Here is a 17,150-nt window from a genome sequence, read left to right on the forward strand (position 1 = left end):
TTTGTTGACAGTATTCCGATGTGAATTGTAGGGTTTGACCTTCCCAATCAACTACGGGGTTGTGTCTACGCAACCACGGAAGACCCAGGATCACCCCGTACTGTGGTGCATGAATGATGTTGAAGAACAACGTTTCCTGATGTTCAGCACCCATTGTCATACCGAGCTCCCTGGTTTGCAATTGGATGGGACCCGAATCCAACTTTCTACCATCCACGGCATACACTGCTTCTGGAGTCTCTTTTTCTTCTAGAGCGAGTCCTAAGCTGATAGCCTTGGCATGGTCCATAAAACAACCGGTTGCTCCAGAGTCCAACATAGCTCTTATCACTAACGTCTTCTTTTGTACTTCCAACCCAACATCTACATAGAAATGTAGACCTTCCTTTCTCTCATCTCCATCCAATGAAGGGATAAAGAACTTACTTGAAGGGATCCCTTCATCCACCTTCAAGCCTTCTCGTTTCCCGACCCTTGTTCAGAGGCCACCACCGACACCTTCTTGTAATCCGTCCTTGTTCTGGTTCTAGTAGGGCATTCCCGGATGAAGTGCCCTTTCCGGCCACAAATTAGACACAAGCCCTTCTTTCGTCTATATTCCCTTTCTTCCGTAGTTAACGGAGACCTTACAGCGCCTATTTCCATGGGTTCGGGTTTAGAAGGGCTTGCCCCCTCCAGCACTCTGGGATTCTCATATCTTGGTGTTATCCTGTCTTTTCTTCTGTTGTCTCCCTTCCGATCACTGAGGCGATGATCCAGTCTCAGAACCAGGCTGATCATGTCTTCGCAAGTACTGGGCTGAGGGTCGATCTGTGCAAGTACATCTTTCATCTCCTCGGTAAGGCCGGTATAGAAAATGGCTTGTCTTTTTTTCTTCAGGCCAATCGGTCTCCGCTATGTGCCTTCTGAAATCGTTGAGGTATGCAATCAAATCTCTATTGCCCTGTTTCAGGCCTAACAACTCCCTGTCTGCTGATAGCGTAGCTGATCTGCGATTGAAAGTTTTCTCAAAATCAGTACGAAAGGCCTCCCAGTCTCTTAAAAGGGGATCATCTCTTTTCACTAATGGCACTGCCCATTGAGCAGCATCCCCTGCTAGGTATGAGATGAGGAAAGCCACCCTTGCGTGATTGGTGTTAAATACCTTGGGTTTACAGGAGAAATGTAACAATACCTGTGTGAGAAACACTTGCACCTTACTACTATCCCCATGGAATCGTTCTGGGGGGGCCAGAGGTATCGGAGCGGGAACTTCTACTACTACGGAAGATGCCTGCTGGGTACCAGCACTAAATGGATTACGACTCAACCTGTCCACCTGAGCCTGCAGTGCAGCAGTCTCCGTTCTGGATGCTTGTAGCTCAGTTTGGACCAGCGCCAGGGCTGCCAGGATATCATCCATAGTGGACATTGTATCGTACGATCGGGAGGACTAAATTTCTTGGGCCGTTGATTCTGTCAGGTCCAGGAGTCCTCAGGATCGTACGATGCTCTATGGGTTCCACCTCTCGACAGCCCCTGGGTCTGAATGAGAACAGACACACAGGAATGATCGAGCGAGGGATTTCAGGAAGGGTAGGAAAGGAGCTGCAGGGAGGGGAAGCTGAAACGAGAACAAGGCACCATGAGTCAAGCACAGACTTAGATGTATAACACACAACTAGGTAACACCTCACATTCCCCCACCCTAATGTGAAGTGAAGGCTGTATACCTGGAGAAAAATAAAAGGTTGGCTTTGCCTGGCAATCAGAATAGTTGAACTTGTAGCTCAATCTAAAACACAAGAACCAATAACCACTGTAGTTATACACATACCAAAGTAAATTTCCCATATGGCTTCAACAGGGGGCAAATGGTAAGTAGCCAGCCAGGCGAAGCTCATAAGCCCCTGTTGCACAAAACAAAGAAATGAAGATAATAGTTATTGTCCAATGCCCAGGAATTGCAACGCCTGGTTAACTCACCAGACATGTACCTGCTTCAGCTTAAGTGCGCAGCTATAACAGATCCTGATCCTTAAGTAGGCATTGACACTACAAACAATGAATGCTGAATACTTCTTCAGCATAACAGTACGCCCAAAGTCTTAGCTGAGCACTTCTTGGAAATTTGAGTCATATACAAAGTAACATCCGAAATTCCCTTACTCCTGTGGGAATTTGGGCAAAGAGTCACACATTCTCAAAGGAATACTCCTATGCAGATAAGTCAGTCTTGTGAAAGGAGCCGTGAAGGAAACTCCCCGGTAGACTGTTGCTCTTCCAACAATCCAATACCGCGGAACAGAGCCTAGGATACCGGTAAGCAAAGGGCGAACCTCCGTGGAGACTCGAGAGCGGAGCCTCAGCCGAGGACTCCTCAGGGCGGGTACTACTGCAAACACGCAGCCAGCACAGGAAGAAGCAGAGCGCTCCTGAATTACTCACCTGCCGAAACCACCCAAACAAAAAAGGATACGCTGGAACCTCTAGGGATCAACCTTACCGTCCACGAAGTCAATCAGAATCAACGGCAGGCGCTGTTGTTTCCCGTTCGGTAATGTTCCTTCCGCGTGTGACGTCATCAACATGGGCGTCGCACTCCGGACCTGGAATCATGGGAACGGTAGTTTGACATTTACAGAGGCGTCTCTAGGCAGGGTTCGAGACTGGTCCCCGCCGTGAAACCTGACAGCGCTGTTGACAATGATGGGTTTATTTTTAAGTAGATTCATCTGATCCATCCATGATTGAACCGGGGGAGGAGAGAGTGAGGAGGAGGAATTCAGTTTTGGAGGGATTCAGAATCAGTTGATGTGTTGACATCCTTTTGAATGGAGTCCAGAGTAGAACTTAGGATGGAGAGACCGTGAGTGGAGACAACCTTGAGGTAGATTTGAGTGTCGTCTGTGTAGAGATGATAGTGGACCCCGGATTTACTTAGGAGATCTCCCAGTGGTTCTAAATAGAGATTGAACAGTGGGTGCAAGTATAGAGCCATGGGGAACACCTTGACCTACCTCCAGAGGAGATGAAAGGCTGTTCCCTATTTTGATCATTTGGGATCTATCAGAGAGGAAGGACGCAAACCATTTAAGCACAGTGCCCTCAATGCCCATTCTCTGTTGAAGAGTGTTGAGGAGAGTGTTGTGATTGACAGTGTCAAAGGCTGCAGAAAGGTCAAGGAGAATTAGAAGACAAGACCCTCCCAAATCAAGTATCCGTAGCCCGTCATCAATCACTTGCAGCAGGGCTGTTTCAGTGCTGCAGTTTTGGATAAAGCCAGGCTGAAGATTGTCAAGAAGATCATTGTCCTTGATATGACGAGAGAGTTCTTTCGCTACACATCTTTCTGTGATCTTCGCAAGAAAGGATAGGTTAGTGTTGGGGCGGAAGTTGTTGAGGTCATTCACATCAGCAGTGGGTTTTTTAGGCAGAGGCGTGACCTGCCCAGTTTTGAAGGGGACAGGAAGAGAGCCTTGACAGAGGGAGAGGTTGACCAGAGTGGTCCAATAGGGAAGAGAATGGGTATAGAAGAGGGCGGGAATTTTGAAGATGAGACAAAGACTGCGGGCAGTGAGATGAGGGCGGACTGTAGGGGCTGAGAAAAGAAAACCTAAACAGAAGAGGCAAAACAGCTAAGCCAGTTCTTATGTAATTAACGGCAACAACATAGACATAGACTTGGAGGAAGTCCTGCCCTGCACGGATGCGCCCGAAAGCTCCAGAAAGATGTCCCTGGCTTCGTGCCCCGTAAGAGCTTTGGTCCCTTTGTGTCGCCAGATTAGGAATTTGAAGAAAAGCAAGCTTCACCTCGACCTCTCCGGGTGAAGGTCACTGGAGACTAGGCAAGCAAGACTTCTTCAAAAGCAAATCTCTATGGACAAAACTTCATTTTTTAACACTGTTGGCTTTGAAATGTCACAACATTTTAGTTTTGATACCCCGAGTTTGGAGCAGATGTCACAGTTGCCGGTGCTTAGACACAAGCGTAAAAAGAAACGAAAGCAGTCACGAACTGTACTGTATCCACCTAATTTACAAAAGTACCTTCCCATTGAAGAGAAGAACAAGGCCAAACGATGCCTGCTTCTCTTCATTGGTATTATCATCTTTCAAATTTTAAATGCCATTGAAAACTTGGACGACAATGTACAGAAATATGAACTGGATGGTCTTGAGAAGACCATGCATCGGGACATATTTGGCCAGAAACTGGCAGTGAACACTGTTATGGACGTCTTGAAGGATTACCTTGTCAGTCACATACACAACAAGCCACTGGTAATGTCGCTAAATGGGCCAAGTGGCGTTGGAAAGAGTCACATGGGGCGGCTTCTGGCCAAGCACTTCCGTTCAGTCATGGGTGATGAGTTTGTTCTTCAGTACTATACTGGGCACAACTGCCCCGCTGAAACAGATGTGCTTTCCTGACAAATTGACCTAACTGGGAATGTTTCTGATATGGTGGTTTGAGCAGAAATAGAGGAGAAGATCCCAGTGTTCATCCTAGACGAGATGGAAGAAATGCCTCCACTTCTACTTGACGTGCTCCATGGGTACTTTCAGCCGCACCAGAGCAATGAGTTTCTCAATGCCATCTACATATTGATTAGCAACATTGGTTCTAACGGGATCACCAAGTATGTCCTTCAGAATGCATCCAATGAGGACTTGTCGCAGCACAGGAAGCGGAAAGAACTTGTTAGTATTATAGAATCTTCGTTGAGGCAGCATCATCCTCTGTGGGATCGCTCCGAGATCGTTCCGTTCATCCTCCTGGAGAAGAGCCATATTATCAACTGTTTCTTAAACAAGATGCTGAGAGAAGGTTACTATCCAGATAACAGCAACATTGAGAACATGGCAAGCCAATTAAAATATTACACGCTAGGGGAGAAGCACTATTCTATAATGGGTTGCAAGCAAGTAGTGGCCAAAGTGAACTTGCTACACTGATCGTTCGAAACCGGTACAAGACTGAGCGGCTGAAGTTGGATGTTTTTAAGACCTAACATCTGACAATACTTCACTCCATTTCTTATTGTAATGCTATGGACCATTTTTTTAATTGTCAATTGTCTCTTCAAACAATGGTCAAGATTCAAATTTACCGATGGAATTCCCTCCCTCCCACAGACAGACACTCCCAACCTCATGGCCCTGTTCCACCAGAGAAATAGTTTTAATGCCACATTTTATGCCAATCAAAATAAGGAAGGGGGGATTCAGACTTTTTATGAATTTTAATGCAATCTACTTTAATGAGCAATCAAGCTGTCATTGCGTTGTAAGGTCACTGCAGTATCTTACAGGTTAAAGACCTATCAAGGCTTTGCTCTTGTATCTAGGAAATTTAATCGGAGTCGAATGGATTAAGTGAAACTATGTGATTAAATGGACATGCTGAAAATACTTGTTCAGTATAACACAAACCAGAAAATTCATTTTGTTTTGAGAACAAGCAGTAGAAATGTGAGATGTTTCATTTCTTAGGAAAAGAATCATCTGACGTGTTTTTTTGGGTTGTTTTTTGGGGGGGGGGGGTTTCAGTCTGCCTTTAGTCAGGAAATAATTTCAAATCTCCTTTATTTCCACAGATTGTTTTCACATCTGATCAATTTTTGCTCGAATAAATCTTAAAGACCTGCTAAGTTTCCAGGGTATAGAAGTCAATGTCAATGGCACTAGGTACAGGGTCAATAAAATGGTTGGAGGGCTTTGTTTTGAGGGATAAAAATTAGATTTCCCGTGCATTAAGGGTATTGGACCTATGTTATGTTAGCATGATGTATCTATATGTATGCTTTCTGCTTGATATATATGTCATTTGCTAGGAAAAAACCTTATTTTCCTTCTCTGTAAATCTGCTGCTAGATACTCATTCCCGCATCTACCTTCTCCTGATGCCGGCCACCGACTGCCAGCTAGTTTCTGGGGCTGTGATACTACCCAGGGGGATCTCGGACCATTCTCCCCTCTCCCTCCGTCTTGGTTTCCCTCCGTCGGGCCCCGAGCGATTTGGTGGCTGAACGCCTGGTTCTTACAGGATTCTGCGATGGTGGAGTCACTTGGTCAGGAACTGCGTTCCTTTTTCTCCACCAATACACTATTGGTTCCCTCGCCAGGGACGCTGTGGGAGGCGAGCAAGGCCGTCATCCGGGGGGTGGCCAGGGGACTGGTCCATGCGAAACGGTCGGAGCAGACGGCCCAGCTTGTTCAGCTGGAATCCGGGCGGCACACCTCGAAGCAGCTCAACTCACTAGCGACGCGAGGGATTCCTCCCGCCAACTAGCGGTGGTACGCGAGGAGATCCTTTGGATCTCGTTGGAATCTGCTTTGGTGCTCCTCGGTTGCCTGTATTTATGGGTAGGGTGACAAGAATGGCAAACTCCTCCACAACCTTGTGTCTTACCCCAAAGTCAACCGTATTATTCCGGAGGTCCGCTCGAACACCGGGATCCTCCAGTTGACGTCCTCAGCCATCGCACAAACCTTTGCTGCATACTAAGCGACCCTCTACACCGCTCGTTCCCTAGGAGCTTCGTTGGCTGACTGGCTGGACGGTACTGGTACCCGGCTGCCGTGTCTCTCCGGAGACTGCGGAGGCCTTGGACCGCCCCTTCACTCTGGAGGAAGTCCAGGACGCCATCTCGCTCTTGCACCCCGGTAAAACGCCAGGCCCCAACGGGTACCCCAGGAGTATTATGCGGCTGTCCCACCGCACGTCTATCCTTGGCGCACTGTCGTATTCCCCCCTTTGATGGAGGTATGATGGTCACCAATCTCCACCTCTATTAACTGGCCACGAAACTCATTGTCATCCATGATTGGTATGCGGGCGGCTGGTCCGACCCGGCATACCGCGTGGAACTCAGCACGTTGGACTTCCCGCAGATCCAGGCGTTTCTGTATGGTAGCCCAGTGCCACAGGCCCTGCCCTCGGTCACCAGGAAGGTGTTTCTGGCCTGGCGTACGGCTCTTCGCCACGTGCGGTGGGACCGGAAACTCACTCGGCAGACGCCACTTTGGCATGGGTCCTGGATGCAAGAGGTCCCGCCTCTGCAGGGGTTCCGAAGAAGGGATCTCATTGGAGTTTCAGTGCTCGGAGATGTCTGGGTGGGGGACCACATTCACTCCTTTGCGGACCTGCAGCAGCGCCATGCTCTTCCACACTCCCAACGCTATAAATACCTACAACTTAGACACGCCCTTTTTACACATGTCTCGCCACCTATCTCCCTCCCAGAGTTCAGCCCGCTGGAGGCCCAGGTGATGTTGGGAAATTTTTGTAGGGGGGTGTGTCCCATATTTATCGGTCCCTGGTCAACAATGGTCCCGCTTCCCTAGATCGGCTCAGGGCTCAGTGGGAGGGCTGGCTGGGCCCCCTAGAAGAGGCAGATTGGAGGGATGCCCTTATGGCACCCAAAACCCCGACCACATCCTCCAAGTTGCGCCTGGTCCAACTTTATTACCTCCACGCAGCATATCTTACCCCAACTCGTCTATTCCAGGCCCGGTTGAAATCCTCTCCTGCATGTACACGTTGTGCCTCTGCCCCAGCAGATTTTTACCACATGGTATGGTGCTGTCCAACGCTGGCGCCGTTTTGGGGGGAAAGGGGTGGAGCATGAACTCACCCAGGCCCTGGGATGGGAGGTCTCCCATGATCCGCTGCATCTGTTGTTGGGGGATTTTGACGACTTGGATGTCTCTAAGGCGGACAAGCGACTGTTGGGGACAGCTGTGGCGGTGGCCAAGAGAGATATAGCGTGCACTGGTCCCAGGCTAAGGCGCCTTCCGTAAAAGGTTGGAGGAAAGGAGTGGACTCCTGAAGGCGCCGCCTCTTCTTTCGCAAGCACCGAGACGAAAGGGAGTCACCCATCCTGACCTCCCCAGTAATAGATAGATATGCCTTTGTTCCTTTCCAAGCTGTGCCATATATGGTCCCTTCCTGGAGCAAGGGGGGCAACTGGTGTTTTCCTTTTACAGGGATGATATGGGGTGGGCGAAGTGTATATAACTCTATGTTTAATATAAGCCAGCAGTCTTCCCTGCGCACCTTATGGGTGAGGGTCAGAGAGGCTCCTCTATAGAGTATTTTGCTTAATAAATGATTGAACTTTCTTCACTGCCAACTGACTGATTATTTGTAAATGGGATTGGGGGTATTGGTAGGTATAGCCCTATATGTTACTTTTGTAGTACTTCAGTTGGCGACTCTGGTGGGACTCCGTGATAGGGTCGTCCTCCCCCGTAAACAGGTGGTAAGGACAAGGGGTAGTTCTGGTCGAGCGGGTGGACGGAAAAAGGATCCTTTGAAATTCAGCCATCTTTGGTATGAACTTACTCTGCTCTCACGATCAGAGTATCCCCAGCTGCTAGTGACCCTTCACCGGAGTCCTACGGGCGTAACCCAGGAGCTGACAGTGTTGGTCTTCAGGAGTTGGCAGTGGAGAACACGCAATTGTACCTGTGTGCACCAGGTAAGTGGATTTTATTGGTGTTTTTTGGCACGCACTGTTGAGCAGTCCTTTTGAAGCAGTTAACAGTGTCTGCTTTGGTGGTCAGTGTACCAATAGAATCTTGGGGGTCTGACGGGGCAGCAGTGTGACTTCACGGGTAGATGCTCCACTGACTTGTTTTGTGAATAATTGGAGATGCCAATCGGACGCCTTGGTGTGGCTAGTGTGGAGCGCACCCGACCGGACTGGTCTCGGAAAGGCCTGTGGTTGTACCTTGGTAGTCTTGGGGACACATCTAAGGCGATGCTAAGGCAGCAGGCTCAGTCAGAATAGTCCCGAGGGTGAACCAGGAAGACTACAGGATGGTCTGTAGGACAGTCTGTGGTTATAGCTGTCAGACGGTCTCTTGGTAGTCTTTGACTGCTTGATTTTGGTATCTGTTGGTCTGGAATCTGAATTGATTGATTCTCCATAAACACGATTCGACGGGCTCTGTTCCTTGTTTGGAAAGAAAAAGAGACATGTCATTTTGATCATTTTTGTATGTACATATATTATTGTTCTGTGTATGTTCAAGTCAGAGTGAGGTTGAATATGTTGTGAATGTTTGATCATGGCCATGTTTGAAAGTATGTTTTTGTGATTGAATGAGAAATACGTGACAACAAACACTATGCTGTGTGTTAGCAAATTGAGTTGTTTTGATTGTTGTTACCGTCCCAATGACACCCGCTTGGCTGAGAGTCAACCTGCCCCGTCTGAGGGCAGCCAGAGTCATGATATGTCTGTAAAGCATGGTAATACACCCCTTTTGTTTAATGCATTGTGGCTGTGAATGTGTGAGAGAATGGTAGAAGTGAAGTTGTCAAGGAGTGAGTTTAATTTGGCCTCATCGCCATCAATGTGTCGCAAAAGGTAATTGAAAGGGATGTAGCTAGAAAAAGAGCACCCCTGTGATTTGATGATAAACTTGATGTACAGAAGTACTAATGAAAAGTAAATAAGGACAGATCAAAAGTTCAGTTTAAGAAAACAAAATGTGTGTATTTGGAATTTGCAGGTTGTTCCCATTTGGGGTTGTTTTTTTTTTTTTGGTGGCTCAATGAGCCAACGTGCCTGGTGCAGAAGTTTGTGTTTAACAGCATGGTTGTAGGTTCTAATTCTAGCTGGACCTACTGAGACTTTCATCCATTTGAGGTTGATAAAATAAGTACCATTGCGTTGGGTAGTAACAAACATTTGTTCTGTGCTGGTATGGTATGTTATTATGTTCTGTGAATTATTCACAGTAGGTGTTTTAATAATTTGAGAATAGAAATAAATTGTGGCCCCTAAAAGGAGACATATATATATATTCACTGAAAAAACCATAGGTTTCACACAAGTTATAGTTAGCTGGAAATTTTACTGACATAAAACCATTGAAATTCCCACGTTATAGTTAGTTGGACTCACTATAACTTGGGCGCCTGCAATGCACTGCTGATGACGTCACATATTACATCACTCATGACATGGTCAGTGACATCACTACGCCGCCCAACCCGGGACAATCACCCCGGCCAATAGTAATCAAACTACTGCATTACAAGGACAGAGACTGGCTGCTGCAGAGAGCGTGAACAGCGGGCCCCTTCCAGGTAGACAATTGCAGAGTGACGCTGTTCCCGGATTACACCTTCGAGACCCAGAAGTTACGGGCCTCCTTCTTATCCATTAAAAAGGAACTGAGAACGGAGGGCCTGCAATACTCGCTGCTCTTTCCGGCCAGGCTGAGAGTGGTAGTGGACGAGAAATCCCTGTTTTTTCCCACCTCAGCGGATGCATGGGCCTGGTGGGACACGTACAAAGCTGGAACGGACGGATGCACGCATGAGAGAAGAGGAGGAACGGCTTCGGCAACCGCTGCGAAGATCTCGAAGGGTGCAAGGTCGCAAACGTAAGACTGGAAGACCGACGGTCTCGCAGACGGAGAGTGAACGGAAGGCCGCACTGCAGGCGGTAATTGAGGTGTCAGGTGCTGTACTGACTCAATCGGAGCGGGCCTCGGGCTCAGAGGCTCGGGCAACGGACTCTGAAACGGAACTATCGGAATTTGGCGCCGTGAAAGGCCCGGAGGTCACACCGCAGACTTCGGGGGAGATTGTCGAAGGCTAGGGGCGCGCTGTCCACCCGGGGCTTCCCTTACTTATTGGAACTTGGCTGTCCTAATGGCTGGAGCAGGCTGAACTTGGACGATAATGTTGTGAGTAATATGCTTTTGGAGGGCGGGGGGGGGGACCAGGAGTCAGACACCCGTAGCCAACCCGCGCCTCTTAGGGCCCATAAGGCCTACGTAGTGCAGACTGCGGATTAGATGGGAAGGGGGGCACGTTTGCCCACATAAGGTTTGGATGGGAGCGACTATAGCATGGTTAGGTCCTGTTCTGGGGGAGGGAGGGGAGCCTGTGGCAGTTGGGGTAGCCAGGGGAACTGTTATGGGAGGGAGGGGGAGAGTTGTTGTTGTTGCGGGGGGGAGGGTCGGTGTCATCATGAGTGATCGGGAACAAGGATGTAAAACACTACACCATACTACACGGGATAATGGCTAATGCGGGAGTGATAAAATGTGTTTCCTGGAATGTGAGGGGACTGCACACCATGACCAGACGCCACAAGGTTCACGCCTATCTAGTTCGCAGGGGAGTTCACATTGCGCTACTGCAGGAGACACACTTGACGAAACAGGAGGGGGTGGCACTGCAGCGTAGATGGAGGGGACACTTATTTAACACCACATATTCGGCCTTCGCTAGGGGGGCTTTGATCTGGATAAGGGCGGGCACACCGTTCCAAGTCACTCGGCAGGTGGTGGACCTGGAAGGAAGGTTCGTAGCGGTGGAAGGCACCCTTAGAGGGCGACATATAGTACTTTGCAGCGCTTATGCACCCAATGTAGACCAGGCTGCATAATATGCGCGGCTTTCTGGGGAATTGGCTAGTTACCTTGCAGGCCCCGTTCTGTTGGGGGGGGACCTTAACTCAGTAGTAAATGTTGACCTAGATAGATCGCACCCTCCTTTACGCTCTTCACCCGTACACAGGCTAGCGAAATGTAGGGCTGACCGGCAGGAGCAGTGGGGATTACTTGACGCTTGGCGCATGCAGCACCCGCTTGAGCGAGACTACTCGTTCCACTCTGGCCTCCATGACCTCCACGTACGTATAGACGCCTTCTTGTGCTCGCCGCTTGTGCTCCCCGCAGTAACCCACACTGAATATCAGGCGCGCACGGTTTCGGACCACAACCCATTACTGTTGTCGCTTAACTGGATGACTGAAATCTCTAAGGTCACGACCTGGCAGCTTCGACCGGATACATTAGACGACCCTCCATTCCGAGAGGCGCTGAGGGACAGAATTGAGCAATATTTTGTGGAGAATGAAGGATCTACCAACTCCAGGGCCATGGAATGGGATGCCCTTAAGGTGGTAATCCGCGGGCATTGTATCGGAAAGTTTGCGGGGGCCCGCAAAACTTTGCTAGATGATTTGGACAGGGCGGAACGTAAACTGCGCGAGGTTGAACGGGCACGCCCGGACCGACCTGACCTACAGGGAGCTCTCTGTGCGGCACAGGAAGCGTTGGCAGTAAAACTAGAACGCCTCCGCAGCTATGACTATAAGACGTATTTGGTGAAATCGCATGTCGAGGGGGACAAGGCGGGGACCCTGCTGGCCTGGCTTGCCAACCCCACCAGGCGTAGCCACCAGATCCTGGCAGTCTCAGGGGGTGAAGGCAACATGTGTACCGCGCAATCGGCAATCCTGAATAGTTTCAGGGCCTATTACGAACAGCTGTACAGGAGGGACCTCGGGGACAGGGAGAGAGATACCGCTGCTTTCCTCGAAGACCTGCAGCTGCCGCAATTAGACCGGGATCAGGTGAAGGCCTTGGGAGGCCCGATAGACTTAACCGAAATCAGAGGAGCGGTAAAGCGAATGGCCCGGAATAAGACCCCGGGCCTGGATGGCTTACCGATTGAGTTCTATGGGCGATACCTTGATCAGCTAGGCCCGCGGCTCCAGATTATTTATGCTGAGGCTAAGCTTCGGGGATGACTGCCAGCCTCAATGCGTGAAGCTCTAATGATCCCACTATTAAAACCGTGGAGGGAGAGCACTGATACTGCGTCCTACCGACCCCTATCAATGCTGACCACCGAATATAAGATCCTGAGCACGGTGCTAGCGACCAGGCTACTGCAACACATGCAGACGCTGGTCCATGATGACCAATCCGGGTTCATTCCCAAGCGGAATACCAGCCACAATATTAGACGATTGACCCGCCTACTGAGCAGCCCACCACCAGAGGCGAGAGCTCCCTTGGTACTGGCAGTGGATATAGAGAAGGCTTTTGACAGCCTGGAATGGGAGTATCTCTATAAGGTGATGCAGTGTTTTGGGCTCGGGGAGGACTACATACAATGGACAAGGATATTATACGCCGGGGCGACGGCGAGAGTGAGAGTGGGCACCCTGGTTTCGGACACATTCGAAGTGCTTCGTGGCACCAGGCAGGGCTGCGCGCTGTCCCCGCTGTTGTTCGCCCTGGCGGTGGAACCTTTGGCGGAGATGGCTAGGAGAGGCACCTACTATCAGGGCCTGGCCCTCAACGGAGCCCGCCATTTTATCTCGCTATACGCGGACGACCTCCTCCTCTTCTTGGAAGACGCTGATGAGGCGCTGTCGGGGGCGGAAAGACTCCTCGCGCGCTTTGGTGAAATCTCTGGCCTGAGGGTTAACTGGGCCAAGACCTGCCTGTTTCCCCTACATAAACATGAGATCCAACCCTCCCTCCGGCCTTCAATTCGATGGGAGCCCAGTTGCCTGGAATACCTGGGAGTACATATCTACCACGAAGAGGCGGACCTGTTAGGAGGGAACATTGGACGCTGTATCCAGGCCCTAAAGGGCAATATGACTTTCTGGGCCACTCTCCCGCTGTCACTGACGGGCCGCATATCACTGCTTAAGATGATAGCATTGCCCCGATTGCTGTATTATTTCCGGACCTTGCCTGTCTGGGTTCCGGCCGCGTTGTTTCGGCAGCTGCGCTCAATGATTATCTCCTTTTTGTAGAGCACGGGCAGGCGAAGAGTGGCACTGACCACGCTGATCCGCCCGAAAGACGAGGGAGGCCTGGCCGTCCCGGATTTCGAGCTTTATTACTTAGCTGCTCAGCTTCAAACGCTAACGCAAGAAATTGCGAGAGCTTACCGCGGCCCAGAACAGGACCGAGATAGCGGCATCCCCCGACATGTGCTTGCCTTCATTGCCCTGCGGCAGAGATTGCCACTGAGAGACTTATCCTGGGAGGAGAGAACTCTCCGCCTGTGCTGGAATCGCTCGGCGAAACGCGCGGGGATTAAATGCCCATATGCGCCCGAGATCCCTCTCGGCATGGTGACGGCACTCCCACATGGGGGGGACTGGTCACGTCAGCAGGGCTGGGAAGAGGCGGGACTACAGGTGGTGGGGGATTTGTACGAGGATGGAGCATTGGTCCCATACCAGACGCTGCAGGAACGCTTCGACCTCCCACGAGGTGACTACTTATTGCATGCAGCAGTGGTGCGAGCCATACAGGGTCACTGGGGTATGGGGCTCGCGGAGCCACCGACAGCCCAGGCCTGCCAGTACATTATGATGTCGGCAGGCGTTTATAAGGCGGTTACGTGCTTATACTCGAGAATGCTGAGGTAAACGCTGCAACCACTGACCTCTCTGAAGGTCAAGTGGGAATCGGATTTCCAGGTGGAGATCCCGGACACCACGTGGGGGCAACTAGTAGGTCGGGCTAGGAAGAGCACGAGGAATGCACGATTCCAGCTCATCCATTTTTATATGCTCCACAGAGCCTATCTTACCCCGGGCAACATTCGGAAATATTTTGGGGCGGAGGACGCCGCTTGCCCACGCTGCAACGCACTAGGGGCGGATCTGACTCACATGCTCAGAGAATGCCCCCACCTGCAAGACTACTGGAGGGACATCAGCGACACCTTGAATGATGTCGCAGACAGGGACCTTCAGTACACCTCAGCTGTCAGCATCCTCCATTGGTTCCCGCACACACCCAAAAACAAAATGTCGAGCAGGTTCATTGATATGGGCCTCTTATTGGCCAAACGCGAATTGATAAGGGGGTGGAAATCGAGGACGTGCCCGACACATCGAAGGTGGCTTGCTGAATTTCTGAAATGGGCGTCGAGCGAGAGCACACTTAGGTATCAGTTGGCGCGTAGAGGAGATGACGAGCGGGCCCTGGAGGCAGCCATGGAATGGGAACTCTTGGTGCAGGCGCTGCGTGATAGTACACTGGATGAAGAGGAGGATGAGCGGGAGGCGACGCTTGAGGCCACTAATGACCCGGGGATACCAGTTCCTTCTCCAGGCACACACATACAGTAGATAACTAGAACCCTCTGATCGCAGTCACACTGACCCACTCCCTGACCCGGAACGATTGATGACACTTGGGGGGGAGGGCGAAATACAGGGGGGGGGGGAGTGGTTTTTCCCTTGCCAGTAGTGGAGTTGGGAAGTTTCAGTTATAGGCACTACAGGGAGGGAGGGGATTAGGACAAAAAAACTGAAAAGCCGACAGTGGAACCCCCCGCATGCGATGTACAGAACCGGCCGATTGTGAGGATTGCAATGCTCTGTGACTACGCCGTCCGACCTCCGGGGTGTGGGCTAAACGGCTGTGTATACCGGTTGGAGAACTTGCACCGAGAGGGGGGGAGTTCACACTGATGGTGTCTATGTGATTGACGTATCATATGTTTGGATCTGCAATAAAAATTGTTTACAAAAAAAAAAAATTGGTATTTTGCATAAATATATATATTTGTACAAATATAGATATTCGTTCACAGTGCATCATTTCAACATAAAATCTTAGTAAAATACTAGTTTTGTTGAATCGATAATATTTGACCTCTGCACGATGATGTATAAACATATGTAAAACCATATAATTGATGACATTGTACCATTTCGTAATCAAATTTTTTTAATATATATATCAAAGTCATCACAGGTAGCCCATTTGAAGCAGATCCACACGGAGTTAAATAGGCACATTTCTTTATTTTGCATCCATTTCACAGCTCGCATCCCAAGCTGCTCCGAGAACCACCTTCTTACATATGAGCCTGACGCGTTTCAGGAATTGTCCTTTCATCAGAGGCAAGGTTCGAAGGTTCTGAGAAACAGTCTCTGGTCGTACACCTCTTCAAATACAAATCACCTGCCAGGTGGGCGTGGCCAATCTTGCACTGCATTCTGTGCCTTGTAGTGTACTAACCCTCTTCCCACAGTGGGGCTGCTTGTTAGACCTCACAGTAACCACAATTGTTCCCCCAGTGGGGTGAAGGGCAGCGCTTGGAGCCTTCCGGGAGCGCTTTGTAGCTGCAAATTCGTGCCAAAGACAGCACCACCCACAATGGCGCTGATCTTTACTCCGTTCCGTAGCGAACTTCCAGAGTGAAGCCCGCCTTGGACCCTGGTCACAGGTGGGGTCCGCCTCTCGACCGAGCAGCAGCCGAAAATATAAAAGTCATCACAGGTAGCCCATTTGAAGCAGATCCACACGGAGTTAAATAGGCACATTTCTTTATTTTGCATCCATTTCACAGCTCGCATCCCAAGCTGCTCCGAGAACCACCTTCTTACATATGAGCCTGACGCGTTTCAGGAATTGTCCTTTCATCAGAGGCAAGGTTTGAAGGTTCTGAGAAACAGTCTCTGGTCGTACACCTCCTCTATTTAACTCCGTGTGGATCTGCTTCAAATGGGCTACCTGTGAACCTTCGAACCTTGCCTCACAGGAGGCTTTCATCATTACAAATGTTCATTTCAGTCCTGCGCCTAAATGTTCGTGTGCATTAGGCTCCACCCCTAGCGAAATGTTCGCACCTGTTGCAGCTCCCGGTGTTTCCGTGGACTGCCAAGACCAGAATACATCACTCTGCATTCAGGTAGGTGAAGTGTGGGGAAAATATAACCAACTGGTAGTAACAAACATTTGTTCTGTGCTGGTATGTTATTATGTTCTGTGAATTATTCACAGTAGGTGTTTTAACAATTTGAGAATAGAAATAAATTGTGGCCCCTAAAAGGAGACATATATATATATATTCACTGAAAAAACCATAGGTTATAGACCATATATAGTTAGGGATTAGCATTTAAAAAACCTTATTTTATTTGCACAAAACCATTGAAATTCCATTTAACCCCTTCAGTGCTGATGACAAAGCCAGCTCGTCATGGGTTTTACCTGCGCTGTGCTTATGACGAGCTGGCTTTGTCATGAACAATGGGAATCTCAAGAATGCAGCACCGGACGGGAAAACACCTTAGCAGCCAAGGTGATATAGTTAGTTGCACTAACTATATATCGCGGACCCGCAATCCACTGCTAATGATGTCACATATTACATCATTCATGACATGGTCAGTGACATCACTGATGACATCACTGATGACATCTCAAATGACATCACTGATGACATCACTGATGACATCACTGATGACAACACCCAGTGACTGTATGTTTCTGTAAAGTTAAAATATGTCTTACATATTGAAGAATGAGTGGATGTATAAGTGTCTGGATGAAGGATTTAGTAGGTGCATGACTGACTGTATGAGAGA

General features: G+C 49.5%; 1 pseudogene; it reads left to right on the forward strand.

Moving 5' to 3' along the window:
* The first annotated feature begins 3,711 nt into the window (after positions 1-3,711).
* LOC147725743 (torsin-4A-A-like) lies at positions 3,712-5,413 on the forward strand (annotated as a pseudogene).
* Positions 5,414-17,150: the final 11,737 nt, after the last annotated feature.

Source organism: Lissotriton vulgaris, chromosome 3_2 (assembly GCF_964263255.1).
Source record: "Lissotriton vulgaris chromosome 3_2, aLisVul1.2, whole genome shotgun sequence".
Lineage (NCBI taxonomy): Eukaryota > Metazoa > Chordata > Amphibia > Caudata > Salamandridae > Lissotriton > Lissotriton vulgaris.